At 40.2% G+C, this 19769-nt stretch overlaps 2 non-coding genes across 2 annotated transcripts; both read left to right on the top strand.

Annotated features, from left to right (window-relative positions):
• Positions 1 to 1777: 1777 nt before the first annotated feature.
• LOC127740759 (small nucleolar RNA R71) lies at positions 1778 to 1884 on the top strand. The gene has a single exon (XR_008001618.1). It is a non-coding gene; the product is annotated as a small nucleolar RNA R71 (small nucleolar RNA).
• A 17062-nt stretch (positions 1885 to 18946) lies between these two features.
• Positions 18947 to 19054, top strand: LOC127740814 (small nucleolar RNA R71). Its single transcript, XR_008001670.1, has one exon. It is a non-coding gene; the product is annotated as a small nucleolar RNA R71 (small nucleolar RNA).
• Positions 19055 to 19769: the final 715 nt, after the last annotated feature.

Below are 19769 nucleotides of genomic sequence, written 5' to 3'. Positions count from 1 at the left end.
CTCATATGACTCTGGTGGGTCTGGTTCCTTTTGGATTGCACTTGGTTGATGTTCTTTCTGATCACATTGGTTGTTAACCACAGGAGTTCTTAGGGGTAGTGCTTGAGCTCCCTTGTTTGACTCTTCCTTCAGCTCTTTGTTATCATGGTCTACTTCTTGTGAGAGTTTGAAAACATTGAAGGTGAGCTATTCATCATGTATTCTCAGTATTAGCTCTCCTCGCTCCACATCTATAAGTGCTCTGGCTGTGGCTAAGAATGGCCTTTCCAGAATGATGGGGTGAATAGGATTCTCATCAATTTCCAGGATGACAAAGTCTGTGGGGAGGAAATAGTTCCCAACCTTCACTAACACATTCTCAACCACTTCTATTGCCTGTTTTTGAGTTTTGTCAGCCAATTTGATGATTACATCTGTGGGTGTTAGCTCATTGATTTGAAGTTTTTTCATGAGGGATAGAGGCATTAGGTTGATACTTGCTCCCAGGTCACAGAGTCCCTTATCAATCATTGTTTCTCCTATAGCACAGGAAATGTGGAAACTCCCTGGATCCTTCTTCTTTGTGGGTGGCTCTATTTGAATGAGAGCACTGCAATCTCTGTTCATCTTTATTGTTTGTCCACCCTTCAATGAACTCTTTCTGGCTAGTAGTTTCTTTATATACTTGATGTAGGAGGGCATTTGCTGGAGGGCCTTAATGAATGGTATATTTACATCAAGAGATGCAAACATGTCGAGGAACCTTGAATACATTCTCCCTACTACACTACCCTTATGCCTTTGGGGAAAGGGTGCATATGGGTTCAGTATCTCCCTTTTCTTTAGCTCTTCCTTGAGTGTGAGTTGGGGTACATGGTTTCTTTCTTCATGGTTTCCCTTTGGACTGTCTTGGAGGTGTTCTACTTCCTCCATACTCCTTTCATCACTTGTGGTGATCATCTTACATTCTTCCCACCTTACTTTCTTTGTTTCTCCTCTTGGATTCTTCTCTGTGTCACTTGGAAAACCATCAGTGGGTTTGGGAATCTGTTGAGATAAATACCCTACTTGGGACTCTAGTCTTTTGATGGTTTCCCCTTAGTTTTTGATATTGGCTCGCACTTCATCCTTGAACACCTTGTTGTCTTAAACTTCTCTACATATGTCTTCAAGTAGAGTCTCAATTTTGGAAAGCCTATCCTCAGTTAGTGATGGTGGGCTGAGATTAGGTGGTTGAGAAGGGTGATTAGGTGAGTGTTGATAGGATCTCTATGAGGTATGTTGGTGCGTTGCATTGTTGTTGGGATTGTGGTTGTGGTGTCTCTGATCTTGGCTTTGGTCTTGTTGATTTCCCCACCCAAAGTTAGGGTGATTTCTCCATCCAGAGTTGTAAGTTTTGGAGTACGGATCATGGATTTGTCTGGGTGAGTTCCCAATGTAGTTGGCTTGTTCCCACTCACCTTCTTCTCCTATATTTACTCCTTCTTGAGCTGGTGATGAAGTGATGACTGCTGCCACTTGGTTTCCTTCCACCTTCTTGGTAAGATTTGCTAGCTGCTTGGTGATCATCTTATTTTGAGCCAACAATCCATCCATGTGGTTCAGCTCTATTACTCCTCGGGTGTTGCTTCTTTCAGAAGCATAGAAGTAGTCATTCTTAGCTACTGTTTCAATGACATCTATGGCTTCTTCAATGGTTTTCTTCTTGTTTAGAGAGCCCCCTGATGAATGGTCTACAGCCTTCTTTGACTCATAAAAAAGACCTTCATAGAAAATGTGAAGTTGAACCCATTCATTGAACATATCTGGTGGGCATCTTCTTGTTAAGTCCTTGAACCTCTCCCATGCCTCATAGAGAGTTTCACCATCTTGTTGCCTGAAAGTTTGCACCTAAGCTCTCAGCCTGTTAATTCTTTGAGGAGGGTAGAATCTTGCCAAAAATTTGTTCACCACATCTTCTCAATATGTTAAGCTCTCCTTTGGGAAAGACTCCAGCCACTTGGATGCCTTGTCCCTGAGTGAAAAAGGGAACAAAAGCAGCCTATAGACATCCGGGTGGACTCCGTTAGACCTCACAGTGTCACATATTCTCAGGAAGGTGGTTAGATGTTGATTGGGGTCTTCTTGGGCACTTCCTCCAAATGAGCAGTTGTTCTAAACAAGGGTGATGAGCTGGGGTTTTAGTTCAAAGTTGTTGGCATGTATGGTGGGCTTTTGGATGCTACTTCCACAGTTTCCTGGGTTTGGATTAATGTAAGAGCCTAGAACTCTCCTCTCTTGCCTAGCATGATTTGCAGGGCCTTCTCTGGCATGGTTGTGAACCTCTCCTTCTTGATTGTTTTCTAAGATCTCCTCCATGTTTATTTCAAAATACTCTTCCTCTTTCTCAACACCAACAACTCGTTTCCCTCTTGCTTCCCTCCTTAGTCTCCAGAGGGTCCTTTCAGGTTCTAAATCGAAGGAAGTTGAAGCTCCCCCTCTTCTCCCTATCATACAACTAACAAAGCACACAGCAAGAGATGAAATGAAGAGATTATTCTTATTAGAGTGATTGTTAGTGTGAGTGGTGCAAATTATCAAACAGTTAGTGGGTTAGTGAGCAGAATTGTAAATAATAACAAAGAAAGAAAGAAAACAAAGAGGGTATAGGGGATGAGGAAGAAACTAAACAAACTGAAGGTAAACTACTGAATAAAGTAAACAAACAAAAGAAAAATGCTCAATCTAGTGAACTTTCAACTTAATCATTGTTGATACAAAATCAATCCCCGGCAACGGCACCATAAACTTGATGCACGAAAACTTGTCTCTCAACAAATTTCCCTTCGACAAGTATACCGAATTATCGTCAAGTAAAAACTCACAATAGAGTGAGGTCGAATCCCACAGGGATTGATTGGTCAAGCAACTTTAGTTGGAAGAGTATGCTAGTTGAGCTAAACAGAATGTAGTTTGAGAAGTGCAGAAAATTAAATGGCGGGAAAGTAAATAGTAGAAAATAAGGTGCAGAATCTTAAATGGGGATTTGGGGAAATAAGCATGGAAATAAATGGCAGAAAGTAAAGAGAATGGGTAAGATCAGAAATGGGGAATTCATTGGGCTCAGGAGATGTTGTATTCTCCGGATTAAATTCATTTTCATCTCTTCCTCAATCAAAGCATCTATTGATCTCCTTGGCAATCTTAGGTGATTGGGTTCCAATTCCTTGGCAACCCAATCTCTCTAAGCTTGAACAATTGTCCAATTCCTTGATTTAATTGCTTATGGGAAGAGATGAAATGTGGTGACTGATTATACCATATGTATTTCCAAATCAAAGTGTTGGGAGGATTATATGTCACTATATCCGCCCAAACCCCAATTTAATCCAACATGAGAAAGCATTTCTAGCATGATCTTCTCATCCCTTTTCCAAGGCTCAGAGGAGATCCAATTATGGAGAGTTTCTTTTCCAAGACAATTAACCAATTGAATTAAGATCGAAAGCTTTCTAGTAAATTAAAAGAGAAGAAAGAAGAAGAAGAATGAAAACTATAGTTGATCCATCAAATTACAACAGAGCTCCCTGATAAACCCATATTTTATGATATATATTGTGCTCAATTTAAGTGATTTATTCAACCCTTCACATACTTATTCATAGAAATTGCATAAGTTTTGCTTTCCCTTCCTATTATGTGATATATGTGAAATACATGTTTTCTATGCTTTAAAAGTAATTATTTTAAGTGCCCTTTATTACCATTCGATGCCGTGATTTGTGTGTTGAGTAGTTGCAGAGCTTCTAAGGCAGGAATGACTTAAAGGATGGAAAGGAAACATACAAAAATGGAAAGAAAGCACAAAATCGAGTTTTTGAAGAAACTGGTAGCGACGCAAATGCATGGATGACGTGGCCGTATGCCCAGCGCGAAAAGGGAGCGACGCGACCGCGTGACTCACGCGGCCGCGCGCCATAAGCAGAACACAGATTACGCGGACGCATGATCAAAGTGAACGCGTGACAAGGAAAACTCCGAATGACGCAACCGCATGACCCACGCGGACGCGTGACAGATGCCACGCACCAGAAATTACAGAAGATGCTCCCAGCAGTTTCTGAAGCCCTTTTTGGCCCAGATCCAGGTCCAAGAGGCAGAGATTAGAGGTTATGAAGTGGAGGAATGCATCCATTCAGGGGAGCCAGTTAATTTCACTTTTCATAGTTTAGATGTAGTTCTAGAGAGAGAGAGAGAGAGAGAGAGAGAGATTCTCTCCTCTCTCTTAGGATTAGGATTAGGATTTTTAGAAATTAGGAATATTTTTATCTCATCTTTCTATCAGGTTCAATATTCCTTTATTTTGACTTCTCTTCTACTTTGAGATACTTTAGTGCTTGTATCACTTATGTTGCCTATTTGGCTTATGAACTATTCATGTTAGGATTTTCTCTATTTAGTATAATTTGATGTATTTCAGACTCATGATTATTTTTTTAATAAAGGATAACTAGGATAGGAATTCCGATTCTAATACCTTGCCAAGAGTTTATTTTATCATTACTATTTTATTTTTCTTATCATTTAACATACTTGTTCCTTACTTTCAAAACCCCCAATTTACAAGACTCATAACCAATAATAAGAACATACCTCCCTGCAATTCCTTGAGAAGACGACCCGAGGTTTAAATACTTCGGTTATCAATTTTATCAGGGGTTTGTTACTTGTGACAACCAAAACATTTGTAAGAAAGGGCTTTTGTTGGTCTAGAAGCTATACTTGCAACGGGAATTTATTCTGAATTCTAGACCACACAAAAGTTCTCTTTTCAAAATGGCGCCGTTGGCGGGGAATTGCAAGTGTGCCTTATTATTGGTTATTGTAAATATTTTTCTTTTACTTGTTTATTTGTTTTTGTTTTTCCCTCTTATTTCTAATAGCTACTATGAATTCTCACCCTTCTTGCTTCGAGTTTAGTTCTAATTTTGTTAAAAAGAATGGAAGCTATAACAGGACTATGCATCACGGTCAAAGCAATCAAAGATGGATGGAGCCAAGAGGATATGATCAACCCTTGAGGCCACAACACCCTCCTAGATATCACAGACAAGGACCGTTCTACAATGCATGCCAAACTAACAGATATGGTGGACCCCCTTGTAGCTACCAACAAGCCCCACCCTATGCTCAGAGACCATCCTCACAACATAGCTTCGAACCACCATACTCACAAGCTTCTTTTCACCATTCACTACCACATGATCATTATCCACTCCAACGCCAATCAAATTACTCCCAAGAACCACCACTCCCCTGTGCACCATGTCCATATCCATCAAGCCAAGAATCACAGGTTCGCTTCGAAGAATCAGTAGACCAATTTCATGCAACCCTTCATCAACTGGAGCACGCAATAAATCAATTATCTTTCAGACGTTTGGACACTCAACAAACTCCCATGGCTTCATGTGGAGAATATAATGAGGAACGTAGCGTGAAGAAGCCACTAGAAACTCCAGTGGATAGCATAGAGCATAACTTCGTACTAGAACAAGTAGAGGACGCTGTCATTGTAGAAGAAGAAGAGTTGGTTGAAGATTTAGGAGATGCTGAACCTCCGCAGGAATCCAGAGTTGTGGAGAATTTCGTCGAATACGTTACAATTAATGCTAAGGAGGATAGTGCACAACCCCCAAGGCAGGTATTTTATAAGGAATTAGACGGAATTACCCAGGACTCAAGTTTTCCTGATGATGATAGTCACCACTCAAGTTCTCTTAATAATGAACTTGCATCCGCAAGTGAATTCTTTGAGACAAAAGAATCTTCCCCAAGTAAATACGAAGATGATGCAGAGGTCGACTTTTCTCAACCTCCCAATTATGACTCAAGTGATGAGGAAGATATCAGTGACTTTGATCAAGACATAGTTGAAATGGAAGAAATTTGCCAAGAAGTGGCGGAATTCACAAAAGACCACGAGAGAGTAGAGCTTGCAGAACAACTGAAAACACTGATCCCAAGGCCATTACCACCCAACACAAACTTCAAGTGGGTAAAATCCTTGACCTTTATCTTCAATTTTCCACTTGAATATGGTTTGCTTGAGACAGATGACCAGCTTAGAGCTCTCTGCGGCTTTAAGAGCAAAAGGGAAATGACTCGCACTCAGCACTGGTATGCAAGATTCAATGAGGTTTCACACTTCAATTTGAGGTGAAAGAATTGGTGTCAAGCTCAATTGGACGGATCTCGAAAGCTGTTTGGTCACTGCAGTGAGGATTCAGATCACTTATCACCCGGCTTGAAAAATACAGATCGAAACAAAGATGGGTGTAAAAGTAGAGTTTGGGATCCTGGAATCTATTCCGACATTCAACACCCCGGGAGCCTGGAGACTTGCTTGAGACTACTCAAGAGCTTTAAGTACCTTGTTTAGGACACCGGAGGATGCTGGCATTCCAAACACTGGTGGAGATTTCTGGACGAATTCAAGCACAAGCCACCATAGCAGGAAGCTCATCAAATGTCCAACTTAAGGACTTTAACTAAAAGTGCTAGGTGGGAGACAACCCACCATGGTATGATCGTTCCTTGTCCATTCTACTCTATTTTTGAATTTGAACCTGAATTTTTGCATGACATTCATTGCATTTTGCATTCTGCATACTGTATAAAAAAAAGAGAAAAAGTATGCGACACGTTTGCGTCACAAGTGCAGTAAAAGAATAAGGAAAGTGAATAGAGAGTCACGCTAAAGCAAGGCTGGAGGTGTGCCTTTGGCACAAATTATTCCACACGATCGCGTGCTCCACGCGATCGCGTCGATTGTGAAAAAGGCCTCCCACGCATCCACGTCACTCACGCGAACATGTGATCTGGATATCGGCGTAAAGATCCAACGCCCAGAAAGTTGGGCTGGAATCATGCGGCTAGTGTGCGTTTAGCACAAAACGACCCACGCGTGCGCGTCCTTGACGCGAACACGTCACTTACACAACACCCATCCCACGCGAAAGCATGAGCGACGCGATCGCGTCGCATGGATTTTATGACCCCCTACATCAAACAGAGAGTTGTGCTGAAACGACGCTGGAATCGTGCATCTAGCACAAATTCCAGCGACGCGATCGCGTACTTCACGCGTCCGCATCACCTGTCTTGTACCCAACCCATGCGATTGCGTCGACCACGTGTTCGCGTCAATCTTATTTCACCCTATTCACGCGATCGCATCCACCACGCGTTTGCGTGGATTTGCGATCACTAACCCCAAGTCACGCGAAACCCTACGCTTCGCGCAACCCAAACCCCACCCCTCTTCTCTCTTCTCTGCAACCCTCTATCTCTTCCGCCACCACCAACAACCACCTCGACCGCCGCCCTACCACGACCACCCAGACCCCACCGCGACACCCACCCCTCCCCTCTCTTCCTTCTTTTCCCCCACTCTCTTCCCTCCGCCACTGCCAGACCACCGTACCTCACCGTGGCTAGCGTCGCACCGCCGCTGCTTCATCCGCCGGCCAACATCCCGTACCTCAACCCCTCTCATCAAACCCCAACACTCTCACCTTCCTCCACCACTACCACCTCACCGTGGCCAACCTCCGACGGCCATTGCCCCACCGCCGCGCCGCCGTGCACCTCCTGGTGCCACCACATCACCACTGCCTTCCCTCTGCCCTATCCCTTGTTCGTACATGCACCAGGTTCCACCATACTGCGATCCCTCCTTACGACTCATTAGTTCGTTTTCCAATTTTTGTTCCGAATAGGCTAGATAGAGATGCATGTTTGTAGTGGATTCTATGTGGTTAGGTAGCTAGGATCTGGATAGTGGATTTAGGCCTGATAATTGCACCTTTCTTGTTATCTGTTTATCTATTTTGCAATTTTATTCTGGCTATGATGTTAATACTGTTCATATGCTGCGCCTAACTGTTTCATGCTGCTGTTACACTTCTCTTTCTTATTCTTGCTATTTGTGCAGCCCTATTTCTATTCATATGAACTGTTCTTCCTATTTGTTTTCTGGGAACATCCAATTTTTAGCTGGAATGCTACCCAAGTTTCTGCGAATTGTTCCTTCTTTACATTCAAATATTGGTTTTGGCAATTCTCTATTTTGCACTACTCCACGAATACCAATCCAATTCTTGAATGCACGGGCCAGCATTCTTATTACTTTTGATTTCCTGGTTAATAAATTGGTTTATTGATGATTTAATTTTACTTTTTACTACTTCTATATTTATATGAATCATCATCAATACCATGTTATCCCTGCTTGAATATAAGTTGACTGTTGTTTAAAATTGTGAAATTCTTGTTACTTAGAAACCAATCATCATGCCACTTACTCTGACTTCCTTTTTACTAACTCACTGATTTTCGATTTCTAACCTCTTTTTCAATTTTCCCACTTTTAACTTTCTAACGTCCCCCTTTGCCTTTTCACTACTTCTTTAAATTAATTTCACTCATGGCATGATTATTGTTTTTCCTAATTAACAGACTTTCCATTTCTAACATATTTTGGACTGTGATTTCTTATCTCATCTTTTCAACTCCAACACAATCCAAAATATACATTTACTTAACTCATTTCATTTTTATACTGCTCATTTGCCACTTCGTGCTTATCTTGTTATTTGCCTACTTGTTTTCCTGCTTTTATTCCTCAATTATATCTTGAAAATTCTATTTTTCAGGATGTCTGACTCTCAAGGCAGGGGTAAGGGAAAAGCAACAACTGACAAACAAGAAAGAGGTGAATCCTCTATGTCTCTGTTGGAGCTTTTGCATGATGACTCCTGGCGGGAAAAGCACTTTACCGCGCAGGAGAAGGCTGACCAGCTCCTCCCTGCCAATGATCCAATTAAGTTTGCAGACCGATACTGTGAGCTGAAGTTTCCAGTGTTTGCTACCTCCAGAAATCTGTACCTAGAGAGGACTTTGAAAATTCTAGAAGAACTACAGTAGTACACCTCCGATCAGATCAAACAAAGAGGCTGGTTCTTCTTGGAGAGAAACTTGACTGAGGTAAATGCTTCCTGGGTAAGAGAGTTTTACTGCAATTATTTCAAGACTTCCTTGGATGCAATGCACCTCAGAGGGAAACAGATACTGGTCACTGAAGAGGCCATTGAGGATATTCTGCGCCTTTAGCAAAAGTCAGATCAGCCTGACGGTTACCAAAAGGCTGAAGAAGACATGCGCTTTCTGAGATTTGACTGGGATGCTGTCAAGGAGAGGATAGCTTTTGACCCTACTGTCCCTTGGGTGACGGGTAAGAACACCACCATGCCTAAAGGAATCAAGTAGATATACTTGAATGATGAGGCTCAACTCTGGCACCAGATCCTGAGTAACTTTATTATGCCGAGCACTCATGAGACAGAGCTGCCTGCTACTATGATCACCCTCCTCTGGTGTGTGATGGAGAGTAAGGGCCTGTACCTACCACGATTCATCCGGAACTATATGGCCAGGGTCCATATCAGAGGCACCCTCCCCTTCCCTTATCTGGTCAACCAGCTAGGCCGTCGAGCTGATGTGCCTTGGGAGGATGCTGATGAGAAGCCACCTGCTGCGGACTGCAAGAAGATCATTCCTCACAGCAGGAACTTTCTGGCTTTAGGCTACAGACTTCCATTCTTACTGCTTCTGATGAGACAGCCACACCTTCAACTGCCCCCTCTTCTTCCACTGCTGCACCTACCTGCCCACTGTACCTCCAACTGCTCCTGAGCCTATTTACCATTTGGTGCATCGACTCTTTGCCCGCTTGGACCGTATGGAACGTCGCAACAAGCGACGCTATGAGCACATCAAGTTGATGATCTGGTCTGGCGGCAACGTCCCCTCCGAGCCTGACACCCCTTCTGACACATCTGAGACGGAGGCGACTGCTCATGAGGAGGAGACACCCACCCAGGCTGAGCAGGTAGACCAGAAGCAGGCTGCGTCACATCCTGAGGAGCCACACCAGATACAGACCACAGATCTCGAGATTTCTATCCAGTCAGAGCCTCCTCTGCCACAGACAGATCCTCCTACCTTCTTCTAGTCTGTAGATCCTCAGACCACCACCGAGACACCAGCAACCCATCCTTCCGGAGATGACACTCCTTCACACCCAACTTGAGTGAGCATCGAGGACGATGCTATTATTTAAGTGTGGGGAGGTCGCCATTTCTGGCATCTATTTATTTTGGTGAACCACTACAGACTCTTATCTTATTTTGTCTATTTTTTGTATTTTATTTGCACATTTTTCTCTCTTTTATTTTTGTTATACTGTTGCATTATGCACTTTGGGCTGTATACAGCTTGGATATTTTAGCTTAATTTGCACATTAGTTTACTAGTTATATATTAAGTGGATTAATTAGTATAGTTTACGCTTTTTAGCATATGATAGTTGATTTGATTAAAAATAAAAAGGAAGTAAGCTAGAGACTTTAACAGAATTAAAACAATCCACACCCCTTGTATATATAGCATTACATGTTAGTTAGTTAACAATATTTCATCAAGGAGGAACACTAAAACTTTAAAGCCACCCAAATAAATTTTACATTGAGAATGATGGAAACTCTTAATTTCTACTTGCATGACATACATAATTGATATATGATTTATGAGCTTGAGAACACACAGCCTGTGAGTTTTGAGCTTAATTGTATGGTTGTATTCAAACTATAAATTTCATTCCTGTGTGTTTTGCCCTTCTTTTTCATTCTGGTGTTCTTTATTTTGCTTTAATCTATATGTCCAATATAGAATATAGATACATACCAAGATAGGATTGAGGCCATATTTGATTATTAACTCACTTATCCCAAATAAAGCCTACCTTTTATGCCATCCTTGTTAGCCCCTTTGAGCTTTTTAATCCCCCTCTGTTTTATAACCACATTACTAGCCTTAAGCAAAAAAACAAAATAAAAATCCCAAGTTGAATCCTTGGTTAGCTTAAGATAGAAATTGTGTATAATTTAAGTGTGAGGAATTTTATGGGAACATGGATGATAAAAAAAAGTAGGAATTTAAATTGAATAAATTATTTGAAAATTTGGGAAGCATGCTCATGTAAAATTAAAAACAATTAAAAGTCACCATGTGCATATGAAAAAAAATTTATTTTCAATAAAGGGATACAAAAAGAATTCCCCAAACGCAAAATAAGAAAAATCAATGCACATGGGGGCAAAGTTAAATTTAATGCATGAGTTTGCAATACAAATTGGAAAAATTTGGGCAAATAGGTTAAGACACTTTGATCTATATAAAAGTATGTATGTTAGGTGAGATCTTAGATTAATCAAGGATTCACTTATTGGCTCAATTAACCTTATACATATACCCTTACCACTACCTTGGCCCCATTACAACCTTAAAAAGACCTCATGATTTTTGTATGTCTATATTCTATATTTGTTGATTGGTTAGATGAAGAACAAAGTTATAGAAAGTAAGGATAAAAAGAAGATTAGAGTGATTAACCCAATAAACACTGAGTGACTAGAGAGTAAATACAAAATCCAGTGAGGGTTCAATAGCTCATCACCATATATCTCTGCCTCAATTGTTAATTGTCTTGCAAGTTTGAAAAATATTTTTACCCATCTCAATTGTAAAAGTGCTTTAACATTGTCTAAAGTTGGCTATGCATATATAATTCCTTGAGAATATGAATTAATTTAACTACATGTAAGTTTTATATACAAGTGAATAATAACTAGATTTGCATGACTCATTTAGGTAGATTCATTTAGAGTAGATTGCATTGCATGAGATTCCACCACTTTACCTTACTCTTTATCTTGGATTTAGCATGAGGACATGCTATTATTTAAGTGTGGAGAGGTTGATAAACCCATATTTTATGATATATATTGTGCTCAATTTAAGTGATTTATTCAACCCTTCACATACTTATTCATAGAAATTGCATAAGTTTTGCTTTCCCTTCCTTATTATGTGATATATGTGAAATACATGTTTTCTATGCTTTAAAAGTAATTATTTTAATTTTCCTTTATTACCATTCGATGCCGTGATTTGTGTGTTGAGTAGTTGCAGAGCTTCTAAGGCATGAATGACTTAAAGGATGGAAAGGAAACATATAAAAATGGAAGGAAAGAACAAAATGGAGTTTTTGAAGAAATTGGTAGCGACGCGAACGCATGGATGACGCGGCCGCATGCCCAGCGCGAAAAGGGAGTGACGCGACTACGTGACTCATGCGGCCACGCGCCTTAAGTAGAACAAAGATGATGCAGATGCATGATCAAAGCGAACGCGTGACAAGGAAAACTCTGAATGACGCGACCGCGTGACCCACGCGGACGCGTGACAGATGCCATGCACCAGAAATTATAGAAGATGCTCCCAGCAGTTTCTGAAGCCCTTTTTGGCCCAGATCCAGGTCCAAGAGGCAGAGATTAGAGGTTATGAATTGGAGGAATGCATCCATTCAGGGGAGCCAGTTAATTTCACTTTTCATAGTTTAGATGTAGTTTTAGAGAGAGAGGTTCTCTCCTCTCTCTTTGGATTAGGATTAGGATTTTTAGAACTTAGGAATATTTTTATCTCATCTTTTTATCAGGTTCAATATTCCTTTATTTTGACTTCTCTTCTACTTTGAGATACTTTAATGCTTGTATTACTTATGTTGCCTATTTGGCTTATGAACCATTCATGTTAGGATTTTCTCTATTTAGTATAATTTGAGGTATTTTAGACTCATGATTGTTTTCTTTTATTTATATAAATAATTTAGATTTTTTCCCCTTTTGGCTTTGGTTAGGTAATTGGTAACACTTGAGTTGTCAAACTCAGCAGTGGTTGAAATTGGCAGATTCTAATTGATCTAGATCGCTCTAAAGCTAGTCTTCCCACAGGGATTGACTAGGACTTGAGGATCAAGCTAATTAGTCCACTTGACCTTCCCTTGTTTAATAAAGGATAACTAAGTGGGATTAAAACCCAATTCTCATCACACCTGATAAGGATAACTAGGATAGGAATTTCGATTCTAATATCTTGCCAAGAGTTTATTTTATCATTACTATTTTATTTTTCTTATCATTTAACATACTTGTTCCTTACTTTCAAAACCCCCAATTTACAAGACTCATAACCAATAATAAGAACATGCCTCCCTGTAATTCCTTGAGAAGACGACCTGAGGTTTAAATACTTCGGTTACCAATTTTATCAGGGGTTTGTTACTTGTGAAAACCAAAACGTTTGTAAGAAAGGGCTTTTGTTGGTCTAGAAGCTATACTTGCAACGGGAATTTATTCTGAATTCTAGACCACACAAAAGTTCTCTCTTCACTTCCTAACCCAATGAAAGGGGTTTAGTTGTTCATAGCTATAGAAATGGAAAATGGCAGAAAAGAATACATGCTTAGCTAAAAGTGCAGAAAAGTAAATATACAAAGGGTAGTTCTCCAAATTGCCAAGCTTCTCTATAGTTCAAAACTACTTCTATATATACTACTCTTCTTGATCTTCTAGTGAGTTCTCCAAGTCCTGGATGTGAGCCTTAGATCTTGAGTTGAAGCAGTTACAATCTTTATTGGGCTCAGCTTGCTTAAAAGTGTGAGTTAGGCATGGGCGTTAGTGATGTTAACGTTAAGTGAAATTGTGGGTTCAAGAACGTTAGTGGCAATCACCTTTTTCACTAACGTTCCAACCCTATATAGCCCACGTTAACTCCAACGTCAGTGGCACTAACGTTGCCTTATAAACCTTCGCAAGCGTTAGTGACACTTACCTTTGTCACTAATGCTCCAAGTGCCCCTACTCTCCACGTTAGAGCTCACGTTAACTAAGTTAACATGGCCACTAACGTGGTAGTGAATACCATCTCCAACGTTAGTGACAAAAGTGAGTGTCACTAACGTTGGCTCATCTCCACGTTAACTTTCACGTTAGTGGTCTTAACGTGACCACTAACGTGGGCAATGCTAGTTTGATCCAACGTTAGTGACAAAGGTGAGTGTCACTAGCGTTGGCATTATTCCTCTCTTCCACGTTAGAGTTCACGTTAACTAAGTTAACGTGACTCTTAACGTGGCTCATTGCCAATTTTTGGAGCATTAGTGGTGTTCACGTTTACCACTAACATTGGAGGTCTCTTTGTCTCCACGTTAACTACCACGTTAACCTAGTTAATGTGGCAATTAACGTGGGCTTATGATGGCTTCACATGCATTATTTGTGATCACTTTTCTTATTAATGTTGCAAGCTCATTCCCATTCCACGTTAGTGATCACGTTAACTAGGTTAACGTGGCTACTAACGTGGTTCTTCCATGCTTCCTTTGTCCTGAAATCAAGCAAATAAAGTGCACCAAAGCTCTAGCCAAAGTCATGAGATTATGCATCATCAATTTGTCATTCAATTCTTACAAAATCCTCATGAAATCATGTAAAATTCACAATTGTTGCTTGAATAAAGGTGTGAATGTATTTTCATCCAAAACTTACCTTGTTCTCTAAGAAAATGTATGAAATTACCCTAAAACAGTAAAGAAAAGGTCAGTGAAACTGGCCTAGATGCCCTGGCATCATGATGCTTCCATGTGCAGAGGTCTTCCTTGGAGTTAAACGCCAGTTTGTAACTTGTTTCTGGCGTTTGACTCTAGCTTGCAACTTGTTTCTGGCGTTTAACGCCAGAATAGGGCAAAAAGCTGGCGTTAAACGCCAGTTTGCATCATCTAAACTCGGGCAAAGTATGGACTATTATATATTGCTGGAAAGCCCTAGATGTCCAATGTAATTAAGAGCACACCATTTGGATTTCTATAGCTCTAAAAAATCCATTTCGAGTGCAGGGAGGTCAGAATCCAACAGCATCAGCAGTCCTTTGTCAGCCTCTGATTCAGATTTTTGCTCAGGTCCCTCAATTTCAGCCGGAAAATACTTGAAGTCACAGAAAAACACACAAACTCATAGTAAAGTGTAGAAATGTGAATTTTGCTTAAAAACTACTAAAAATATACTAAAAACTAACTAAACCATACTAAAAACTATGTAAAAACAATGCCAAAAAGCGTATAAATTATCCGCTCATCACAACACCAAACTTAAATTGTTGCTTGTCCCCAAGCAATTGAAAACAAAATAGGATAAAAAGAAGAGAATATACAATGAACCTCACAATATCAATGAAACTTAGTCCTAATTAGATGAGCGGGGCTAGTAGCTTTTTGCTTCTAAACAGTTTTGGCATCTCACTTTATCCTTTGAAATTCAGAATGATTGGCATCTATAGGAACTTAGAATTTTAGATAGTGTTACTGATTCTCCTAGTTCAGTATGTTGATTCTTGAATACAGCTACTTTATGAGTTTTGGCCGTGACCCTAAGCACTTTGTTTTCCAGTATTACCACCGGATACATAAATGCCACAGACATATAACTGGGTAAACCTTTTCAGATTGTGACTCAGCTTTGCTAAAGTCCCCAATTAGAGGTGTCCAGAGTTCTTAAGCACACTCTTTTACTTTGGATCATGACTTTAACCACTCAGTCTCAAGCTTTTCACTTGGACCTTCATGCCACAAGCACATGGTTAGGGACAGCTTGATTTAGCCGCTTAGGCCTAGATTTTATTTTCTTTGCCCTCCTATCCATTAATGTTCAAAGCCTTGGATCCTTTTTACCCTTGCCTTTTGGTTTAAAGGGCCTTTGGCTTTTTCTACTTGCTTTTTCTTTTTCTTTTTTTCGCCAATTTTTTTTTGCTATTTTTTTTTCTTTTTCACTGCTTTTTCTTGCTTCAAGAATCAATCTCTTGATTTTTCAGATTATCAATAACATTTCTCTTTGTTCATCATTCTTTCAAGAGCCAACAATTTTAACATTCATAAACTTCACTATAAAAAATATGCACTGTTCAAGCATTCATTCAGAAAACAAAAAGTATTGCCACCACATCAAAATAATTAAACTAATTTCAAGATAAAATTTGAAATCCAAGTACTTCTTGTTCTTTTGTAATTAAGCATATTTTTCATTTAAGAGAGGTAAAGGATTCATGGAATTATTTATAGCTTTAAGACATAGACACTAGACACTAATGATCATGTAATAAAGACACAAACATGGATAACACATAAAGCAGAAAAATAAATAGACAAGAAGATTAAGGAATGAGTCCACCTTAGTGAGGGTGGCGTCCTCCTCTTGAAGAACCAATGGTGATCTTGAGCTCCTTTATGTCAATTCCTTGCCTTTGTTGCTCCATCCTTAGTTGCTCCCAATAGTTGTGTAGAGGAAAATGTATCCCTTGAGGTATCTCAGAGATTTCTTGATGAGGGAATTCCTCATGCTCTTGCTGAGGTCCATGAGTGAGCTCTCTTGTTTTATGGTCAAATGCTCTACTAATGAGCTATGGACCCTTGAGATGAATCTCTCCATCTCCCATGACTCAGAGTTGGAAGCAATTGCCTTCCCTTTCTTCTTTCTAGAAGTTTCTCTGGCCTTAGGTGCCATAAATGGTTATGAAAAAACAAAAAGCAATGCTTTTACCACACCAAACTTAAAATGTTTGCTCGTCCTCGAGCAAAAGAAGAAAAAAAGAAGGGACAGAAGAAGAAAAATAGAGGAGATGGAGGGAGAGAGTGACCGAATAGAAGTGGGTGGGTCTGGAAGGGAAAAGTGTTTTGGGTAGAGTGTTATAGAGAGGTGTGAGGGAGAGAGATAGAGGTGGGGTAGGTGGGGATCCTGTGGGGTCCACAGATCCTAAGGTGTTGAGGATTTATCATCCCTGCTCCTATTAGGCGTGTAAACGCCCATACAATGCAATCCTAGTGTTTAACGCCAGATTGCTACTTATTTCTGGCGTTTAACGCCAGATTGTAGCCTGTTTCTGGTGTTTAACGCCAGCTTTTATTCTTTTCCTGGCGTTAAATGCCAAGCTGTAACCTGTTTCTGGCATTTAACGCCAGTTTGTTACTACTTTCTGGTGTTTAATGCCAGTCTGGTGCTTTTTTCTGGCATTTAACGCCCAGAATGGTGCCAGACTGGGCGTTAAACGCCCATTCTACTACCCTTATTGGCGTTTAAACGCCAGTAAGTTTCTCTTCCAGGGTGTGCTATTTTTAATGCTGTGTTTATTTTTATTTAATTCTTGTAGTTATTTTTGTGATTCCATATGATCATCAACCTAAAAAAGATAAAATAAAAAAATAACATAGATAAATAAATTTGGGTTACCTCCCAAAAAGCGCTTCTTTAATGTCAATAGCTTGACAGTGAGCTCTCATGGAGCTTCACAGATGTTCAGAGCATTGTTGGGAGCTCCCAACACCAAACTTAGAGTTTGAATGTGGGGGTTCAACACCAAACTTAGAGTTTGGTTATGGCCTCCCAACACCAAACTTAGAGTTTGACTGTGGGGGCTTTGTTTGACTCTGCATTGAGAGAAGCTTTTCATGCTTCCTCTCCATGTGTATAGAAGGAGAACCTTGAGTCTTGAATACAAGGTAGTCCTCATTCAATTGAAGGACCAACTCTCCTCTGTCAACATCAGTCACAGCTTTTGCTGTGGCTAAGAGAGGTGTGACAAGGATGATGGATTCATCCTCATCCTTCCCAATGTCTAGGATTATGAAATCAACAGGGATGTAAAGGCCTTTGACCTTTACTAGCACGTCCTCTACCTATCCATAAGCCTTTTTCATGGATTTGTCTGCTATCTCTAATGAGAATTTGGCAGCCTGTACCTCAAAGATTCCCAGTTTCTCTATTACAGAGAGTGGCATTAAGTTTATGCCTGACCCCAAGTCACACAGAGCCTTCTCAAAGGTCATGGTGCATATGGTACAGGGAATTAGGAATTTACCAGGATCCTGTTTCTTTTGAGGTAATGTCTGCCTAACCAAGTCATTCAGTTTATTGGTGAGCAAGGGGGGTTCATTCTCCCAAGTCTCATTACCAAATAACTTGGCATTCAGTTTCATGATTGCTCCAAGGTATTTAGCAACTTGCTCTTCAGTAATATCCTCATCCTTTTCAGAGGAAGAGTATTCATCAGAGCTCATGAATGGCAGCAGTAGGTTCAATGGAATCTCTATGGTCTCTAGATGAGCCTCAGATTCCTTAGGTTCCTCAAATGGGAACTCTTTTTTGTCCAGAGGACGTCCCATGAGGTCTTCTTCACTGGGATTCACGTCCTCCTCCTCCTCTTTAGGTTCGGCCACACCAAGTAAGGTTATGGCCTTGCACTCTCTTTTTGGATTCTCTTCTATATTGCTTGGGAGAGTACTAGGAGGAGTTTCAGTGACTCTTTTACTCAGCTGGCCCACTTGTGCCTCCAAATTTCTGATGGAGGACCGTGTTTCATTCATGAAACTTAGAGTGGCCTTAGATAGATCAGAAACTATGTTTGCTAAGCTAGAGGGGCTCTACTCAGAATTCTCTATCTGTTGCTGAGAGGATGATGGAAAAGGCTTGCTATTGCTAAACCTGTTTCTTTCACCATTATTAAAGCCTTGTTGAGGCTTTTGTTGATCCTTCCATGAGAAATTTGGATGATTTCTCCATGAGGGATTATAGGTGTTTCCATAGGCTTCACCCATGTAATTCACCTCTGCCATTGCAGGGTTCTCAAGATCATAGGCTTTTTCTTCAGAAGATGCCTCTTTAGTACTGTTGGATGCATTTTGCAATCCATTCAGACTCTGAAAAATCATGTTGACTTGCTGAGTCAACATTTTGTTTTGAGCCAATATGGCATTCAGAGCATCAATTTCAAGAACTCCCTTCCTCTGAGGCATCCCATTACTCAAAGGATTCCTTTCAGAAGTGTACATGAACTGGTTATTTGCAACTATTTCAATGAGTTCCTGAGCTTTTGCAGGCATTTTCTTTAGGTGAATAGATCCACCTACAGGATGGTCCAATGACATCTTAGACAATTCAGACAGACCATCATAGAATATATCAAGGATGGTCCATTCTGAAAGCATGTCAGAAGGACACTTTTTGGTCAATTGCTTGTATCTTTCTCAAGCTTCATAGAAGGATTCACCTTCTTTCTGCCTGAAGGTTTGAACATCTACTCTAAGCTTGCTCAGCTTTTGAGGAGGAAAGAACTTGGCTAAGAAAGCCGTGACCAGCTTATCCCAAGAGTTCAGGCTGTCTTTAGGTTGAGAGTCCAACCATATTCTAGCCCTGTCTCTTATAGCAAAAAGGAAAAGCATAAGCTTGTAAACATCGGGATCAACTCCATTAGTCTTAACAGTATCACAGATTTGCAAGAATTCAGTTAAGAACTGAAAAGGATCTTCTGATGGAAGTCCATAAAACTTACAATTCTGTTGCATCAGAGAAACTAATTGAGGCTTTAGCTCAAAATTGTTTGCTCCAATGGTAGGGATTGAGATGCTTCTTCCATGAAAGTTGGAATTTGGTGCAGTAAAGTCACCAAGCATCTTCCTTGCATTGTTGTTAGGTTCGGCCATGTCTCTTTCTTTTTCGAGATTCTCTGTAAGATTTTCTCTGGATTGTTGTACTTTAGCTTCTCTTAGCTTTTTTTCAGAGTCCTTTCAAGTTCAGGATCTGCTTCAACAATAATGTCCTTATCCTTGCTCCTGCTCATATGAAAAAGAAGAGAACAGAAAAGAAGATGAATCCTTTATGTCACAGTATAGAGATTCTTATGTAAGTAGAAGAGAAGAAGAATAGAAGAATAATATAGAGAAAAGAGATGAAGAATTCGAACACAGAGAGAGAAGAGAAGAGGGTTTGAATTATGAGTAGAAGAGAAGTGTTAGTAAATAAATA

The sequence above is a fragment of the Arachis duranensis genome, chromosome 7 (assembly GCF_000817695.3).
Source record: "Arachis duranensis cultivar V14167 chromosome 7, aradu.V14167.gnm2.J7QH, whole genome shotgun sequence".
Lineage (NCBI taxonomy): Eukaryota > Viridiplantae > Streptophyta > Magnoliopsida > Fabales > Fabaceae > Arachis > Arachis duranensis.
Note: the sequence above shows the minus strand (reverse complement) of the source record. Positions and strands in the feature narration are given on the sequence as shown.